The sequence below is a fragment of the Hemiscyllium ocellatum genome, chromosome 12, assembly GCF_020745735.1.
Source record: "Hemiscyllium ocellatum isolate sHemOce1 chromosome 12, sHemOce1.pat.X.cur, whole genome shotgun sequence".
Taxonomy (NCBI): Eukaryota; Metazoa; Chordata; class Chondrichthyes; order Orectolobiformes; family Hemiscylliidae; genus Hemiscyllium; species Hemiscyllium ocellatum.
The window spans coordinates 99,795,734-99,816,309 of record NC_083412.1 but is presented as its reverse complement, the minus strand read 5'-3'; positions in this window follow the sequence as shown (position 1 = coordinate 99,816,309).

Below are 20,576 nucleotides of genomic sequence, written 5' to 3'. Positions count from 1 at the left end.
CTTATTGTCTTATATTCAAATTGCAGGATGTGACTAGTAGTATCCAGTATGGGGACCTCGAATTTTCACACTATTTATTAATGACCTGCATAATGGCATAAAAAGTCAAATATGCAAATTTTCTGACAACTCAAAATTGGGCCCAATTGTAACCAGTGTTGATGACAGCATAAAATTACAACACAATATTGATAGATTAGGTGAATGTGCAAAGCTGAGGCAGATGAATTTTAATATGTGAGATTGTCTACTTCAGACTGAAAAAAGAAAGATAGGAATATGTTTTGAAGGAGATGGAGGTGAGGGCCTCGCGATATAATGTTTATTAGGGAACGTTACTGGCGTACTCAGCTGGTCTATGTGTAACTCTAGACCCACAGTAAGACTGAACATCTTTTCCTGACCAAAGCTAGGGCTAGGCCCAGGGAGATAAGACTTTAAAATCGGTACCTTTTCTTTTTCTTTTTGGATAAGAGCTTAAAGATTTGGATATTATTTTTCTTTCAGCTCTGTTTCTTTTATTGCTTCTCTTGCTTTTAAAAATTAGAACATAGAACATAGAACAATTCAGCACAGAACAGGCCCTTCGGCCCATGATGTTGTGTCGAACATTTGTCCGAGCTTAAGCACCTATCCATGTACCTATCCAATTGCTGCTTAAAGGTCACCAATGATTCTGACTCTGCCATTCCCACAGGCAGCGCATTCCATGCCCCCACCACTCTCTGGGTAAAGAACCTACCCCTGACATCCCCCCTATACCTTCCACCCTTCACCTTAAATCTATGTCCCCTTGTAACACTCTGTTGTACCTGGGGAAAAAGTCTCTGACTCTACTCTACCTATTCTCCTGATCATTTAATAAACCTCTCTCAAGTCACCCCTCATCCTTCGCCGTTCCAATGAGAAAAGGCCTAGCACTCTCAACCTATCCTCATACGACCTATTCTCCATTCCAGGCAACAGCCTGGTAAATCTCCTCTGCACCCTCTCCAAAGCTTCCACATCTTTCCTAAAGTGAGGCGACCAGAACTGCACACAGTATTCCAAATGTGGCCTTACCAAGGTCTTGTAAAGCTGCAGCATCACCTCACGACCCTTGAATTCAATCCCTCTGCTAATGAACACTAATACGCCATAGGCCTTCTTACAAGCTCTATCCAACTGAGGGGCAACTTTTAAAGAGCTATGAACATAGACCCCAAGATCCCTCTGCTCCTCCACCTTACTAAGAACCCTACCGTTAACCCTGTATTCCGCATTCTTATTTGTCCTTCCAAAATGGACAACCTCACACTTGGCAGGATTGAATTCCATCTGCCACTCCTCAGCCCAGCTCTGCATCATATCTAAGTCCCTTTGCAGCTGACAACAGCCCTCCTCACTATCCACAACTCCACCTATCTTCGTATCGTCTGCAAATTTACTGACCCACCCTTCGACTCCCTCTTACAAGTCATTAATAAAAATTACAAACAGCAGAGGACCCAGAACTGATCCCTGTGGAACTCCACCTTGTAACTGGGCTCCAGGCTGAATATTTACCATCTACCACCACTCTCTGACTTCGACAGGTTAGCCAGTTCTCTATCCAACTGGCCAAATTTCCCACTATCCCATGCCTCCTGACTTTCCGCATAAGCCTACCATGGGGAACCTTATCAAATGCCTTACTAAAATCCATGTACCCTACATCCACTGCTCTACCCTCATCCACATGCTTGGTCACCTCCTCAAAGAATTCAATAAGACTTGTAAGGCAAGACCTACCCCTCACAAATCTGTGCTGGCTGTCCCTAATCAAGCAGTGTCTTTCCAGATACTCATAAATCCTATCCCTCAGTACCCTTTCCATTACTTTGCCTACCATTGAAGTAAGACTAACTGGCCTGAAATTCCCGGGGTTATCTCTATTCCCTTTTTTGAACAGGGACACAACATTCGCCACTCCCCAGTCCCCTGGTACCACCCCCCGTTGACAGTGAAGATGAAAAGATCATTGCCAATGGCTCTGAAATTTCCTCTCTTGCTTCCCACATAATCCTAGGATACATCCCATCAGGCCCGGGGGGGCTTGTCAATCCTCAAGTTTTTCAAAATGCCCAACACATCTTCCTTCCTAACAAGTATCTCCTCTAGCTTACCAGTCCGTTTCATACTCTCCTCTTCAACAATACGGTCCCTCTCATTTGTAAATACTGAAGAAAAGTACTCATTCAAGACCTCTCCTATCTCTTCCGACTCAATACACAGTCTCCCAATACTGTCCTTGATCAAACCTACCCTCGTTCTCGTCATTCCCATGTTTCTCACATACGCATGAAAGGCCTTGGGGTTATCTTTGATCCTACCCGCCAAAGATTTTTCATGCCCTCTCTTAGCTCTCCTAATCCCTTTCTTTAGCTCCCGCCTAGCTATCCTCTATCCCTCCAACACTCTGTCTGAACTTTGTTTCCTCAAACTTATGTAAGCCTCCTTCTTCCTCTTTACTAGACATTCAATCTCCCTCGTCAACCAAGGTTCCCTCACACGACTATCTCTTTCCTGCCTGACAGGTACATACATATCAAGGACAAGTTGTATCTGTTTCTTGAAAAAGTTCCACATTTCAATGACATCCTTCCCTGACAGCCTATGCTCCCAACTTATGCTCCTCAGATCCTGTCTTGCAGCATCGTATTTACCCTTCCCCCAATTGTAAAACCTACCCTGTTGCATGCACCTATCTCTCTCCATAACCAAGGTGAAAGTCACAGAATTGTGGTCACCATCACTAAAATGCTCACCCACTAACAAGCCCATCACTTATCCTGGTTCGTTACCGAATACCATATCCAATATGGCCTCCCCTCTGGTCGGACAATCTACATACCGAGTTAGAAAAGCTTCCTGGACACATTGCACAAACACTGCCCCGTCCAATCTACTTGATCTAAAGAGCTTCCAATCAATATTTGGGAAGTTGAAATCACTCATGACTACTACCTTGTGGCTTCTGCACCTTTCCAAACTCTGTTTCCCAATTTGTTTCTGGTTTTGTATTTTATATTTTAAAATGGCACCAGAGAATGGCAACTTTCTACACTTTTCACCACTCGTGATTTTCCCCACTTGAGTACAAGTCACAATAAAATCAAGTTCCTAGTTTTTAGAAGTCACAATGTTTAACACAGTGGATATCCAACAAAATTTGGGATTCAGGTTCTAGTTCTTTTAAATGCCATGAACAGGTGCAGAAAAAAATCAAAAAGGTTAATGGAATGCTGGCCTTCATATCTCAATGGGTGGAATATAGGAATGCAGATGTTATACTCCAGTTATGCAAAATCAGGTGTACATTTCAGAAGTACCCTTGTGGAAAGTGGTATCGTTGGAACCTTACTTCTTGTAAAGGCATATTCCATTCTCTCAGTTTTCTTCTATCTCCGTTGTATCTGTTCCTGTGACACAAGTTTCCATAAGGGTGCTTCTGAAATTTCCTCAACAGAGGATTCCCAATTACCATGGTTAATAGGCCCTCAGCCATATCTGACTCACATCCCCTGCTCTTCCTTTCAACAGCAGCAATCAGTTTCCCTGGTACTCATTTACCACCCCAGTAGTATCTATGTCCAAAGGATAATTAACCACCACTAGACACATATTCCTCTCCCCATTCCTACTACACTCCCAGTACTTCCCCACACTTCTATGACACCTTCCCATGCAATCACAGAAGGTCCCTCTTCACTATTCAAGCAGTGATTCACCTGAACATCACTCAATCGAGTACACTGCATTCACTGCTCACAGTGTGGTCTCCTCTGCACCGGGGAGATGAAATGCAGACTGGGAGACTGCTTTGCGGAATGCTTATGTTCCATCTGCAAAATGACCCTGAGCTTTCTGTTGCCTGCCACTTCAATACACCAGTATTCCCTGGCTAACATCTCTGTCATGGGCTTGCTGCATTGCTCCAGCAAAGTTCAGTGCAAACTGGAAATATAGCTGCTCATTTTCACCTTATGTGCCCTGCAGCCTTCAGAACTCAATATTGAATTCAAAAATTTTAGGACCTGAGTACCTTCTCCATGTTCTTATCCCAATCCCCACACACCAGGTTTGTCGTCAAATGGGTTGCTACCACAACCATCCCATTACAAGCTACTGATGGTTCTAGTTAGTAGCTACTGATTCCCCAGGCTGACGTTAATTTATTCTTTTGTCTGTCCATTTGTTGTTCTCTCTCAGGACTTCATTTCCACCTCTAGTTTACTCCTCCTTCCCCTACACAGACTTGATCTCAAGCATATAAAGCAACCTTTTCATTGCTACAATCAGTTATAAAGGAGAAAGGGTCACTGGACTTGAAAGATTAACTCTGATTTCTCTCCACAGATGCTGTCAGACCTGCTCAGTTTTTTTTCCCCAGCAATTTATATTTCTGTTTTTGATCTCCAGCATCTGCAGTTGTTTGTTTTTCTTTTGACAGGCAAAAAGTGCAGGCCAGCCAGTGTTGTCTGCATTGAGAGAATATCATAAAATGTTTAAAAAAGACACAATATCTGTGGAATATGATTAACTTTTCAAACATTTGATTTTGATGAGTTTTCTGTACAATTAAAAAAATGCTTGTTTAGCATTTCAATCAGGTTCTCTGATATCTACGATTACAACGATATATTCATAAGTGCAGTTTAGCAAGTTGGGGGGAAGCAGTAAAATCTGGGATTGGGTGCAACGCAGGACGTGTCAGGGATTTTTTTTGTCACTCCTGCTGATTTAAAGCCATGCATCTGGGAAAGTTCTATCTCTACTGGTGCTGCAACTATGATGAAAGTAGTGGGGTAAGGAGAAATCAATTAACTCAAATTTTCATACTAACAGGTCCGAGCAGGCCATCAGTGGGGAGCACACCATCGGATTCAAATGTGAATGGGCTTCCTGAAAGCTTTGGCAAGTCGAACACCTCCGCGTTTGCTGTTACTGTGTTTGCAAGTCCAGGATACTACTAAACTTTGTAAGCAATTGCTCTCAATATTAATAGGGTTTTTTTGCATTGACTTCAATCGGACAAAGTACAAAATGAATGGCCAACCCCAAACCTGTCAGTTTCCATTTGTGTAAGCTAGGTTAAATGAACTTCAGGGTTAGCCTTTGTATTTTCCTGTCAACAAGGCTTCTGTGGTTTGAGTGCCTATATTTCGTACTGGAGGGTCATTAGGATTAGTTGTACATTTAATGATCAAGTATCAATAAGCTGTCCGGTACAGTGTACTAATACAAAGATTTGAAGCTGGCAGACAAGATAGCAAATGAGGTCTTTGCATCTTTGACATGATAATTTGTATTTCTGCATAACTCACAGCTTTGAGTATTATCGTGTAACCACATTACAATGAAAAATTACAGCATGATGTGTAAGGTCATATACTTCATAAGACAGTACACAGTAAACCTGGAGTATGAACAAATGCTGACAACGATAGCATATTAAGTGTAGTGAATTATGTAAAGATCTCTGCAAGCTATCTGTGTGTGTGTTTTTTAATACTCTTCTATTACTTAAGGACACATTTATTATTAAATTAAATTTGCAGCAAATCCCTTTAGAATTTGCTGTAATTCGTAAATGTTGATTTCAATATCTGGGATAGCCCAACGTAACCCACTGATCTGAAGTAGTGAATTAAAAGCAGAGGAATATGCTAAAACAAAATCCCCACATGGGAAGTACAGAGGTACCCAACAGCAAAATAACATGAAGATTTAATATTTTTTTCTATGATTGTTCCGAAAAGACCTGAAAATTTTCAAGTTCTGCGACCAACAATTGGGAAATATGCAATATCTGGTGGGAGAAGTATATCAGCATGTTGTATGACTATACAACCAAATGTCATTCAAGCTTGAACAAGAATATCAATATATAACAGATTATAATGCATTTTTTGCCTCCTCCAGTGTTGAACAAGAACAACACAGCAAAAGTGCACTCCATTTGTAAACACCAAGCTATGACTGATTTTGGTGTTCCTGACCATGAGTATCAGCTGGTAGACATCCGGCAGGATCTCAAGCAGTGGTTTCTCTAACATTTTTAATAAAATTCTTTTGGAAAGGAAACTGTCATCCTTACCATGTTTGCCCTATAAGTTGTCTTTTCATTTGTGGGATGTGGGCTTTTCTGGCAAGACTGCTTAATTGTTCATGAAGCCAAGCCTAATTGCCCATCGACAGGGGACAGTGGGTCTTCTTGAACCACTGCAGTACATCTCATGAAAGTACTCCCACAATGCTAATGCTGGGAAGTCCCACAAATTTGAAACAATAGCAATAAAGAATGACAAAATGTTCCCATAAACCTATTACCCTGGCTTTTTAACAAAAACAGAAATTGTTGATGAAACTCCGCAGTTCTGGCAGCATCTGTGAGAAGAAAGCAGTTAATGTTTCGAGTCTGATAATCTTCATCAGTAATCCTGTAGAAGAAAGGAGCAGAATTTCTTCAAGGTAGGTATATCTGGAAGAGATGTGGCAGTGAGTTCAATCCTGTCCTTTTAGATGGTTCAGGTCCTGGTATGTGGCTGATGGAGTAAGTGCACATTTAAAGTAGTACATAGGCTGCCAATCAAGTAGAATGTTTTATATGAATGGTGTCCAACTTCATGATTTTTTTGTTCATTTCACAGAATGTAGGTAAGATTGGCATTTATATCTAATCCTGGTTGCCCTTGAGAAGCTAGCAGAAGCTAGAAGCTAGCTGCTTGATTAAGCTCAAGTGAGTGGTTTGCAGTTAAGAGGCAAACACATTGATGTAGGTGGTGATATATGTAGGTCAGTCTGGATAGAGAATACACACTTTCATCCCAAACTGTCAGTGAACCAGACTTTTTTAATGACAATCCAATAAATTTATATAATTCATGATACCAGCTTTTTTAAAATATCCAAATTTAAATTCTCTAGCTGCACTGATGGAATACAGACTCACTCAAATGTCTATAGCATAGAAGAATTCCTGTCTCTGCCTATTAATAAAGAATTGACAACATTATTCCATTGACCCATAGTGCTGGAAAAAATAAGGAAATGGTTTCTTACTAAATCACTGTTGCTGACAGTGAGTTCTAGACTCCTACCACAATCTGGTTGTAAAGCGATCTTCTCAACTCTCTGCTTAGCCTTATCCTCTTGCCTTAAATCTATGTCCTCTAGTTAGTGATCCATCTATTAACAGAAAAAGCATCCTTCCTCTGCCCCTCAAAATATTATATCACTCCTATCCGGAGCTTCAACTTTCACTGCTCCATGGACAACGCCAGCGTATCCATTCATTTTTCATAGCCAAGACATTCTAGCCCAGCAACCATCCTGGTAAAACCCCTGAGAACTTTCTCTAGTGAAATTATATCCTTCCAATAATATGGTGACCAAAACTGCACACAGCACCTCTGTTGTGGTCTAATCAGTGTTAAATACACTTCCAGCATGATTTCCCTATTCTTGTATTCTATGCCTTGGCTTCTAAAGGCAAGTATCCAATATTTCTTCTTAACTGCTTTGCTGCTCTGCCACCTTCAATTGTTTATGGATATGCACACCACTGAGCTTTAATACTTCCCAAAGTCCTACCACTCAACAGTGTAATCCCTCGCCTTCTTAGTTCTCCCTAAGGTATTATCTGACACTACTCTGGGTTAAGTTTAATTTGCTACTGCTCTGTCCAACTGGTGAGTCAGATTATAAACCACTCTTCACAATACCTACTCAAGTAATTTAGAGGTCAATGCAAATACTCTGGAGACAAGAATTTAAATTTCAACATAGAGCTACTGAATTTACACTCAATGAATAAAGCTAGTATTAGTGATACTGACCATGACAATTATCACTGGCTGTTGTAAAAACTATCTGGTTCATGGATGTCCTTTAGATAGAAAAATGGACATCTTTATCTGGTGTCACAACATGTGACTTCAGACCCACGGTAATAAGGTTGACTCTTAACTGCCCTCTGAAATAGCCTAGCAAGCCACTCAGTTCAAAGACAATGAGTGCCAGACAATAAATGCTAGCCTTGCCAGTGATGCCCACATTTCATAAAAGAATAAAGATTACAAGTGTGCCACTATCTGTCCAAGCCAAGTTGCTGTCTATATTTTCAGTATTAGTCTCGAGCTTCCTTATTCCCTGAAGAATTATACTGCAGATATATATCATATTCTATGATTCTATGAATTATACTGCGATGGCTGGACTGCCAAATGAGGAGAGATTGTTTCAACTGGCCCTGCATTCAATATAGAATTTAGAAGAATGAGAGGGGATTTGATTGAAACATGTAAAATTCTACCAGGGCTCAACAGACCAAATGCAGGGAGGATGTTTCCCCTAGTTAGGGAGTCTAGAACCAGGGGTCACAGCCTTAGTTTATGGGGTAGGCTATTATAACCAAGATGAGGAAGTATTTTTCACTCAGAGGTTGGTTAACCTGTGGAATTCATTACAACAAAAGGCTGTGGAGGTGGGTCACAGTACATTCAAGAAATAAATGGATTTTTTAAAAAAAATTAAGGCATTAAGAGGTATGGAAAGAAAGCAGCATTAAGGTAGAGATGAAGAGGTTATGCTCGAAACGTCGAGTCTTCTGATTCTCAATTGCTGCCTGGCCGGCAGTGCTTTTCCAGCACCACACTTTTTTTGATTCAAACAGCTAAATGGCTACTGCCCTAGTTTCTACATTTCCAAAGCTGAAGACTATAATAACCAGTGAAAAACAGCCTAACTGTGGTATTGTTGTGGAAAGATGATTATTGATGAAGCAGCTCAAGGTAATTGGCCTTAAATGTTGCTGAGGAACACCCACAAGCAATATGTTAAGCCTAGGATCCTCTCTGCAAGAGTAATTAGTGTCACAACTAAGTAACTGTGTCATATATTTAATAAAAAAGGTTCTCTTTCAAAATGGACATATAATTCTGAGAAGTGGCTGTTAGATATCGCATATCAATCTTTGTTGATTCACTACAGCTAAAAAAAGCAGTCAGACATGTTATCTTGATATAGTCACACAGACGTTTAGAAATTGATTATTCTTTAGATAACAAAGAACAGCATATCATGGAGCCAACCAGGTAGCAGGCTACCTTGGATCTGAGAATGGGTAATGAGGCAGATCTAATAAGTGACCTCTGGATAGACGATTTCCTAGGAAAAAACAGTCATAACATGAAAGAATTTAATAGTCAGTTTGAGAATGAAAAACTTGGGTTGGAAATTACTGTGTTTAAATAAAGGGCTATACAATAAAATGAGGAAAGAGTTGGTGAAAGTGAACTGGTTGGTTAGATAATTAGGAATGACAGTAAGTAAGCAGTAGCAGACATTTGAGGAGGTCATTCATTATTCTTAGAAAAAGTAAATCCCAGCAAGGAGAAAAAGTTCTAAGAGAGGGATAAACAAACCACTGTTAGCCAAGGAAGTTCAGGTGAGTATTAAGTTGTACTCACCTAAATCAAGGAGACTCCTTGCTTTCTGAATGTTGTGATCATATATCATGAAAAATATTGCAAAGCAAATCCAAGGGACATCAAAAGATTAAATTCCACACAGACAGTTGTCCAAGGTGGGAATTGAACCAGGGTCCCTGGCGCTGTGCGGCAGTAGTGCGAACCACTGAGCCACCATGACACCCATAAGTAGACATCACAGTAGAACAAAAGCCAATGGAGAACTTCAGACCAGCGTTTACAGGAAAGCCACATACACTGACCAGCTACTCACCCACAGGAGTAATCATCCTGATACCCAGAAACAGAGCTGCATCAGGACATTATTTAAATGAGCCACAACACTCTACAGCACCCAGGATCTATGAGAAGCCGACGAAAAACACTTGTACAATGTTTTCAGGAACAACAAGTACCCAATAAGCGCAGACCGCCGATTCCTACACAACAGTCCTAAACAAGAAGACACAACATGCCCAGAGACTCTAGCCACCCTGCCATACATTAAAAACATCTCAGAGATGACAACCAGACACTCCAGCCCTTAGGCATTATAGTAGTCCATAAAGCTACCACCACACTGAAACACCTCCTGATGTATTTGAAGGACCACATACCAACAACCAGCAGAATGAACATCATATACAAAATACCCTGCAAGGACTGCACAAATATTACATTGGACAGATGGGCAGGAAACTAGCCACCAGGACACATGAGCACCAACTAGCCACCAAAAGACATGACCAAATATCACTAGTATCCATACACACAGGTGAAGAGGGACATCAGTTCGACTGGGACAATACATCTATCCTGGGACAGGCTAAACAAAGACACACACAGGAATTCCTAGAGGCATGGCATTCAAACCGGAATTCCATTAACAAATATATCAATTTTGACCCCATTTAACAACCTCTCAGAAAAAGAACCGGAAGTGATGTCACCCACCACAACAGACCAAGACACATAAATAGGAAACGAGACAGAACACCAGCAATTCATTGGAGGATCACTGATGATGTTACCTAGCATAATGATGAAACGCCTGAGAACAAATCTTCCAGCCCAGCAAGCAAACTTACAGCCTGATCCACAACTTGAGCTACAAATCTTATCCAAAATCACAGGCTTCAGCTAGTAAAGCCTTTTGTGTGGTTATATCATGGTCACATACAAAAGCATCTTTATATTTCAGTAAGGGTTAAACCAAAGTCACATGCCTCTGCCAGTCATTTCAATTTTGTTAAAGATCCTGATACAAATTGCTCTGCTTCTCAAATTCCCTGAGGTTGTAATATTGCTTAACTAAATTTGTCAACTTTTGAAACAGTTGGGCATCTGGTGCCTTAGGGAACATTAGGCTTCTCATAACTGAAAAGGCTGTGGGACCACAAGGTATGGGGAAAATTATTTGCTGTTTTTCATCTGCCTCAATGTCAATTACCCAGAAAAAAAATGCATTCTTTCCACATACTAGGCCCAGGATCGTAGGATGGCAGGATCGAACGAGTCAAGCTTCTCAAATAATGATATGAAGGCAGAAATGTTTACTCCAATTCAAAGGTCACTGTTGTGAGTGAATTTCTTCAGGAGCATGCTTTTCTCTTGTCACTATTGAAATAAGTCCACAGAGGCCAGTATCCCATTAGCAAATCACTCTTGATTTATATGTGGTGTGATGATGCTGCTCCTTTAACAGGGTTATGCTGTTCTTGCCTTTATTTTTAAGAGAGATCATAAAAGCAGCGTTTCCAAAAAGTGTAGGTCTGAAGGGTTTCAGGGCCAATTTAATTATAGCTAACAGACACTGCCTCTGGCAAAAGGCTTTCAAGTTAAAAGAAAACACTTGTACAATGAAAAGGGTGTGGCCAGTTCTCCCAGCTCAGCTTTTTCTTTGGTTTGGTTTGACTTTTTTTTTCAGTAGTTTGGATATTCACTGAAAGAAGTCAGTCAGTTTTGAGGTTGCTGGTTGAAGGAATAGCTACATGGAAGAAAGTGTTCCATGCTCAATTTCTCTGCCATCATTCTCTCTCCTGTAAGATGGAGTTCAACCTGGAAAAGTGGCAAGTCATTCACTTTGGAAGGTGGAATTTGAATGTAGGATTCTTGGTAGTGTGGAGCAATAGAGGGATCTTGGGGTCCACATCCATAGGTCCCTCAATGTTGCCAACCAGGTGGATAGGGTTGTTAAGAAGGCATATGGTGTGTTGGCATTCATTAGCAGGGGGATTGAGTTGAAGAGCCATGAGGTTATGGTGCAGCTCTAAGAATCCTGGTTAGACCACACTTGGAATATTGTGTTCAGCTCTGGTTGCCTCATTACAGGAAAGATGTGGAAGCTTTAAAGAGGGCGCAGAGGAGATTTACCAGGGTGCTGCCTGGGCTGGAGAGTATGTCTAATGAAGAAAGGTTGATGGAGCTCGGGCTTTTCTCACTGGAGCGAAGAAGGAAGAGAAGTGAATTGATGGAGGTGTACAAGATGTTGAGAGGCATAAATAGAGTGGTTAGCCAGAGACTGTTTTCCATGGCAGAAATATCTATCACGTGGGGGCATAATTTTAAGATAATTGAAGGAAGGTATCAGCAAGATGACAGAGGTAGGTTCTTTACTCAGAGCATGGTGGGGGCATGGAATGAATTGAATACATTAGGGCCAAGTTAGCGACTCTTGAACAGACACATGGAAGTTAGTACAATGAAGGGCATGTAGGTTAGTCTGATCTTAGAGTAGGATAAAAGGCTGGCACAGCATCGAGGGCCAAAGGCTGTACTGTGCTGTACGTTCTATGTTCGATTTGGAACAGCATCATTAAGTTGGGATAATCTGTTGGGTTTTCAGATAGGTTGTGTTATTCTGCATGTTCTGTTCGGTAATCTTGCAAATACGTTGTTTTATGTTTAAAACTAAATGGTTGGGCCGGCTGCACCACTCCTGGAATACCCACTTACACATGCTTAAAACAACCAGTGAAAGTTAGGATCCGGGCTACTGTCCTGAAATGTTTTGAGGGGGTCTGGCCTGGTCCATAACAGTGGAAAGTCCTTGATACTGATCCAGCTTTCTTACAGTCAGTTCTCAGAGTGAAATGAACCTCTGACGTGGACAAGTAACCAGCAGGCTATTCACAGTTCACTTTGACCTCCTCACCTCTCATTCCCAAAAATTACATGATTACCTGGGCAGATAGTATGGGGAACAAGGAAATGGCAGAGGAGCTGAACAGATACTTTGTATCAGTCTTTACAGTAGAACATACTTTGAAGATCCTATTAGTATTAAAGAATATGAGGGAGGAATTAAGTACCAACACCATCAATAGAAATTTTGTATTAAGTAAACTAATGAAGCTAAAGGCAAATAAGTCCCTCGGTCCTGATGGCTTGCATCCAAGGATCCAAAAGGAAGTAATTACACAGATATTGGACGTAATTTTCTAATTTCCTGATGAAGAGCTTATGCTCGAAGTGTCAAGTCTCCTGCTCCTCAGATGTGCTTTCCTAACCTCTGACACTCCTAGTTATATCTGTCAGCCAGGACTTCCCAATTGGATCAGGTTAATAGCCTCAATCAGTGAACTAACATTCTTAAGGCTCACATGGCTGACCTCATTACAATCACTACACATATATCCATACATAGACAAGACAAGGCAAAGCAATGCAGACATGTTAAGGGTTTAAAAATAACAGCAAAAAACTCTAAAGTTTGAATGGATTGAACTTTCACAATTCATTTGATTTCCTGTTGATGAGATCTGATTGCCTCAGTTGTAGAATGATAGAAGATCTTCAGATTAGACTTCTGATTCAGATGGGTAACAGTTAGGAACCATGATATTTAAACTTTGTCAGGTTTTACAAATACTTAAGTGAGAGACCTGTCAATTTGTTTTAGAGAGAAAGAGACAGAGGGAGAAAGATACAGTGCTCTATTTATCCTGAGTTTCCTGAGCTACCCCCATCTATATCTATCAGAATATACAACATCTTTAGTCTCGATACAGTTGTTAGTCAACAGCACAGATCATAGGGTTTTCCAAATCTGTTTTCCAGCAATTACAGGCCATAAAATACACCTCCTTCCTTTCTCTCAAAAGCTTTTTTGCTGGATTCTTCTCCCAAAATTACTTGTTTTTTCAGTAACCAGCAGGCAATTCACAGTTCAGTTTGACTTCTTAATTTCTCATTTCCAAAAACTACATGATTACATGGGCAGATAGTTATGGGGAATAAGGAAATGGCAGGGGTGCTGAACAGATATTTTGCATCAGTCTTTACATTGAAACACACTTTGAAGATAACCATTAGTTTTAAAGAATATGAGGGAGGAATTAAGTACCATCACCATCAATAGAAAATTTGTATTAAACAAACTAATGGAGCTAAAGGCAAATAAGTCCCCAAGCCCTGATGGTTTGCAACCTAGGACATAAAAGGAAGTAATTACAGTGGTACTAGATGTAATCGTTGTAATTTTCTAAATATCCTTGTATTCTGGAGAAGTATTATAGGATTGGAACACTTATCAATGTGACACCTGTGGTGAATGTAATGAGGTCAGCCAGGTTAAATATGAGTTCCCTAAATGGACCAGAATAACAGCCCTAATCAGGAAGTCCTGGCTAACAGATAACATAGAACAAGAACATCACAACATAGTACAGGCCCTCCGGCGCTCAATGTTGCATCAAACTGTGAAACCAATCTGAAGCCCATTTAACCTATACTATTCCATTCTCATCCATATGCCAATCCAATGACCATTTAAATGCCCTTCAAGTTGGCGAGCCTACTACTGTTGCAGGCAGTGCATTCCATGCCTCTACTACTCTCTGAGTAAAGAAACTACCTCTGATATCTGTCCGAGATCTATCACCCCTCATTTAAAGCTATGTGCCCTCATGCTAGCCATCACCATCTGAGGAAAAAGCCTCTCACTGTCCTACCTATCTAACCATAAGATTATGTTGCATGTTTCAATTAAATCACCTCTAAACCTTCTTCTCTATAACAAAAACAGCCTCAAAACCCTTAGCCTTTCCTTGCAAGACCTTCCCTCCATACCAGGCAACATCCTGGTAAATCTCCAAAACTTCCATATCCTTCCTATAATGTGGTGACCAGAATTGTATGAAATACTCCAAGTGCAGCTGCACCAGAGTTTTGTACTGCTGCAGAATGACCTGATGGTTCCAAAACTCAATTCCTCTACCAATAAAAGCTAACACAACATATGCCTTCTTAACATCCTTATTAACATGAGTCACAACTTTCAAGCATCTATGTACATGGATACAGCGATCTCTCTCTGTTCACTTACACTACCAAGAATCTTGCCATTAGCTCAGTACTCTGAAATTCTGTTACTCTTTCCAAAGTGAATCACCTCACACTTCTCCACATTAAATTCCACTTGCCACCTCTCAACCCAGCTTTGCAGCTTATCTATGTCCCCCATAATCTCCAATATCCTTTATCACTATCCACAACTCTACCAACCTTAGTGTCATCCGCAAATTTACTGACCCATTCTCCTATGCCCTCATCCAGGTCATTTATAAAAATGACAAACAGCAGTGGACCCAAAACAGATCCTTGTGATACACCAGTAGTAACTGAACTCCAGGATGAACATTTCCCATCAACCACCACCATCCTATCTAGTCTAATAGCCTGTATCTCCGTATTCTCCCTGATAACATTTATCTTTTTCTAGTGTGAATACAGATGAAAAGTATTCATTTAGTGCTTCCCTTATCTCCTCAGATTCCATGCAAAACTTCTTAGTACTATCTTTGATTGGCCCTAATCTTACTCCAATCATTCGTTTATTCCTGATATACCTATAGAAAGCCTTAGGGCTTTCCTTGATCCTATTCACCAAAAACAACTCATTTAGATTACTTACAGTGTGGTAACAGGCCCTTTGGCCCAACAAGTCCACACCGACCCACCAAAGCACAACCCACCCAGACCCATTTGAACTGTGGGAGGAAACCAGAGCAAACCCACACAGACACAGGGAGAATGTGCAAACTCCACACAGTCTGTCGCCTGAGGCGGAATTGAACCCGGATCTTTGGCTTTGTGAGGCAGCAGTGCTAACCACTGTGTCACCGTGCCACCCTATGTCTCCTCCAGGCTCTTCTTCTTTAGGTCTTTCCTGGATAACTTTTAACTCTCAAGTGCCCTAACTGAGCCATCACATCTCATCCTTACAGAAGTCTTCTTCTTCCTCTTGACAAGAGATTCAACTTCTTTAGTAAACCACATCTCCCACACTTGACAACTTCCTCTCTGCCTGACAGGTACATACTTACAAAGGATCCACAGTGGCTGTTCCTTGAATAAGCTTCACATTTCTATTGTGCCCATCCCCTGAAGTTTACTTCCCCATCCTATGCATCCTAAATCTTGCCTAATCACATTGTAATTGTCTTTCCTCCAGCTATAACTGTTGCTCTGCGGTATATACCTATTCCTTTCCATCACAACAGTAACTATAAGTAAATCGTTGTCATTATCACCAAAGTGCTCACCTACCTCCAAACCTAACATGTAGCTGGGTTCATTATCCAGTACCAAATCTAATGTGTCCTCGCCCCTTGTTGGTCTGTCTACACACTGTGTCAGAAAACCCTCCTGTACTTATTGGACAAAAACTGACCCATCTAAACTACTTGAACTACAGTATTTCCTACTCAATATTTGGAAAGTTAAAGCCCCCATAACAAGTACCCTGTCACTCTCGCTCCTATCGAGGATCATCTTGACTATCCTTTCCTGTATATCTCGAGAACTATTCGGAGACCCATAGAAAAGTCCCAACAGGGTGATCTCTCCTTTCCTGATTCTAACCTAATATAAATCCCAAAATGTCAGAATTGTAATTGCAGGTACATTCTATTTTGTTCAAAAAGCACACAATCTTCAGGCAGTCAATGCAGGCAGTCAATCCATGTAACATTTGATAGGTTCCTCCATTGGAAATAGAACTCGTCTACTCAAGATTGGGATGCAGACAGATTCTAACCTGACATCTTTAATGCATTGTCTGAGCTGCGATGTCACCTTTTTTTATGAAATGTTATCTCGAGAATGTGACTTGAGAGAAGTTCTGGGATTTACATATTAATGAACTGAAACCTGCAACCCATTCTAAAAGATGAAAGACTTAACAGCAATCTAGGTTTGTTTAATATATTGTTTCAATTGCATGACACTGTGATCTTCTGCTACAAATTCTGTATCGTTTGGTCCTGCTCCACAGCTACCTGTGAAGGAGCAGCGCTCCGAACTCTAGTACTTCCAAATAAACGTTTTGGCTTATAACCTGTTGTTATGTGATTTTTAACTTTGTCCTCCCAGTCCAATACCGGCACCTCCACATCAGCACTACCATTCAATGAGATTGTGGCTGATCTGTGGCCTAACTTCATACACATGCCTTTCACCCATATCCTTTCAAACCTTTCCTTAATAAAAATGATCTATCTCAGATTTAAAATTAACAACTGCTGATGCATTGGAGTTTGTAAAAAAGAGTTCTCAACATTCTTTGTGTGTAGAAGTACTTGAGAACATTTCTCTTGAATGGTTTGGCCCAAACTCTCAGACAATGGTAATTAAAGAAGACAGTGCCCTTTTACAAGGGCTAAACCAAAATAACAGTTAATAGTTCACATGTTTAGCTTGCTGTCAGAAAATAAAAGTATTTCTGGATCCTGTGAAGAAGGAAGCTTTTTCCATTCTTGAAATATCTGACAGCTACCCTCCCTCCCCTACTTCCTCTACACAAACATCAATGCAGCAGGATATAATTTGGACATTTCCAGATCCTAAATTTTCTGCTCTGCAATTGAAAGATAATCGAAGTCTTGCTAGATATCTGAGCAGTTCCACATTGTCCATTTCAAATATCAAGACAGTTCCAGAAGCTGCCACATGAACACATCCTATACTTTACCAAGAATAGGATATATTTTCAATGGGCATGACAAAACCTAAATTTTGGAGACACCAGGCTTGTAACTGCTGAAGTTTAGAGGAGTAAGAACAAACTGATTGAAACTTGCAAGATTTTGAGTGGTCTTAGCAGGGTAGATATGGGAGAATCTCGAATGAGAGTTCACTGTTTAAAAATAGAAGTCAGCTATTTAAGAGCTTAAGTAGTTCTCAAAGACAACAATAGAACAGGAATCGGAAATCTGTTTGTTTAGACAGAGAAACATGAACAACAAAAGATACTTTGAAAAATATGGTGAAAATGAAATACTCTCTAATTTCTCCTAAAATATGACATAAAATTAAGAATAACACAATTGGAAACTGAGCACCATGAATGGAAATTCTGACATTAATATCTTATTATCTTTGCAAAATTCAGTAGGTCAGTGGTTATTCAGTGTATCAAAAGTATAAGCGACAACAAGTGATAAGAGTTACCAGAGAAGTTCCCATTAATTTTAAACACGCTCCTTTTCACAGATTGTGAGAGTGTGATGCCTGCCTCAGGCATCACAGCAATCAATGCTGATGAATGGCTAGAAACGATTCCTTTATTCTGGTCCTCACTAACAAAAAGTTTCCATTATCTCTTTCAACGTCTTCACTCTATCAAACTGACAAGGGCAAGCAGTTTCATACTCTATTGCCTTCCTCAGTAGAAGACTTTGTTGTGTTCCTTACATGAAGATAGTGAATGGAAAATAATAAAACAAGTAAAAATCCTGCCTGCAAGTTAAAAAATGATGCTGACAGCACTTGCCTTTAAGACACAAATTGATCATTTTAATTATTTTGTTTTAAATCATAGCTATCTATAATAAAGCATTCACTGTAAAATGCATTCTCCACATGACTCAGCCTCAGCAAGGTATTTGACGATGAAAGGTTGTAAAGAGATGTTGCTACAAATGCGAATGTGCCATGGATATGAATAAATAGCCAGGTTCAAAAAGAGTCATCATGCAGTTTTCATTTAATAACTTGTATGTTCCTAAAAAGAGAAATGTGTTATTCAAGCAAATGCAAGAATGCCAAATTTCAACAATCGCAACCACTTATGCTACATGACAGGAGTAACGGGTGCTGATAAGTTGGCATGAATGGCTGTGGTTGTGCCATGCTCCTGGATAATTCAAATACAGTATAGTGCTTTTGTTTACCAAGAATATATTGCTGTGTATGAATGGACATCACCACAAGCAAACATAAATAAACCACATTGCGAGCTTGACTGATTATCTTGGTTGCTATTTATACTGGTAATGTGCTCACTACTATTCAGCAAGTGTTCCCCAATAATGAACCATATTCAACTGAAGACATTTTGCTTTGGGATTTCCAAATGTCGGTTCATTGATTAGTGTTTGAACGCTGCTTATTATAGAGAACTGAAGGAACATGCTTTTTGATTCAGTCAGCTAATCATTGGGATGTATGTCCTATCATTAAGCTGAAATTCATACCCACCGTTTCTCAATTGCATAATAAGTAAAGCCATAGGTTTAGCAAACCGTTTCATGCTGTTACAATGGTGAGTGCTACTTTCAACTGAAAGGATGCTGCTGTCAATCCAAAAGAAAGTAGCCTGGTAATAACTATTCTCAAAAGGACAACATTAATTTGATGTGGAGGTGCCATTGTTGGACAAAGTGAGAAGTCACACAACATCAGGTTGTAGTCCAAGAGGTTTATTTGAAATTACAAGCTTTCGGAGTGCTGCTCCTTCGTCAGGTGGAGTCATGACAGACATTTAATTTGGAGAATTAAAAGCCATTTTGTTTAACTGTGGGGAAAAGTTTGGAACGTTCAATTAAAAAGCAAATTAGAGTCACAGAGATGTACAGCACGGAAACAGACCCTTTGGTCCAACTCATCCATGCTGACAAGATTAGATTACCTACAGTATGGAAACAGGCCCTTCAGCCCAACAAGTCCACACAGACCCTCCAAAGAATAACCCACCCAGACCCATTTCCCTACCCTACATTTACCCCTGATTATTTCACCTAACACTATGAACAATTTAGCAAGGCCAATTCACCTAACCGGCACACCTTTGGATTGTGGGAGGAAACCGGAGCACCCAGAGGAAACCCACGCAGACACAGGGAGGATGTGCAAACTCCACACAGACAGTCGGCCAAGGCTGGAATTGAATGCTGATCCCTGCCAATGTTAGGCAGCAGTGCTAAGTACTGAGCCACTGTACTTCACTTCTGTACCCATTCTAATCTATCCCATTTACCTGCACTTAGCCCATATCCCTCGAAATGCTTCCTACTCATCTACCCATTCAGATGCCTTTTAAATGCTGCAATTGTACCATCTCTACCACTTCCTCTGGCAGCTCATTCCATATACTCACCACTCTGTGGAAAAAAAAAGCCCCTTAGGTCCCTTTTATGTCTTTCCTCTCTCACTCTAAACCTATGTCCTCTAGTTCTGGATTCCCCCACCCCAAGGAAAAGATCTTGTCTATTTATCCTATCCATGCCCCTCATATAATGTCACTGCTCAGCCTCCGCCACTCCAGGGAAAACAGCCCCAATCTATTCAGCCTCTCACTGCAGCTCAAATCCTCCAACCCTGGCAAATTCCTTGTAAATCTTTTCTGACCCCTTTCAAGTTTCACAACATCCTTCTGATAGGGAGGAGACCACAACTGCATGCAATATTCCAAAAGTGGCAACATGACCTCTCAACTCCTATGCTCAATGCTCTGACCAATAAAGGAAAGCATGCCAAAGGCCTTCTTCACTATCCTATCTACCTGCGACTCTACTTTCAAGGAACTATGAACCTGCACTCTAGTCTCTTTGTTCAGCAACACTCCCCAGGACCTCACCATTAAGTGTATAAGTCATGCTTTTCCAAAATGCAGCACCTCACACAATGCAGAAAAATGAAGAAGATTCACTTGCACAGTTCAGAAATAAAGGTTCTTTTGAAAAGCATGCATTTTGAGGAAGAGAAAAACTGAATTTGGGGAGAAAGGCAACGTGAAATGTGATAGATAGACTTCAGGGGTTCAGTTATGAGGTGGGATTATGCAAATTAGGCCTGTTTTCTCCA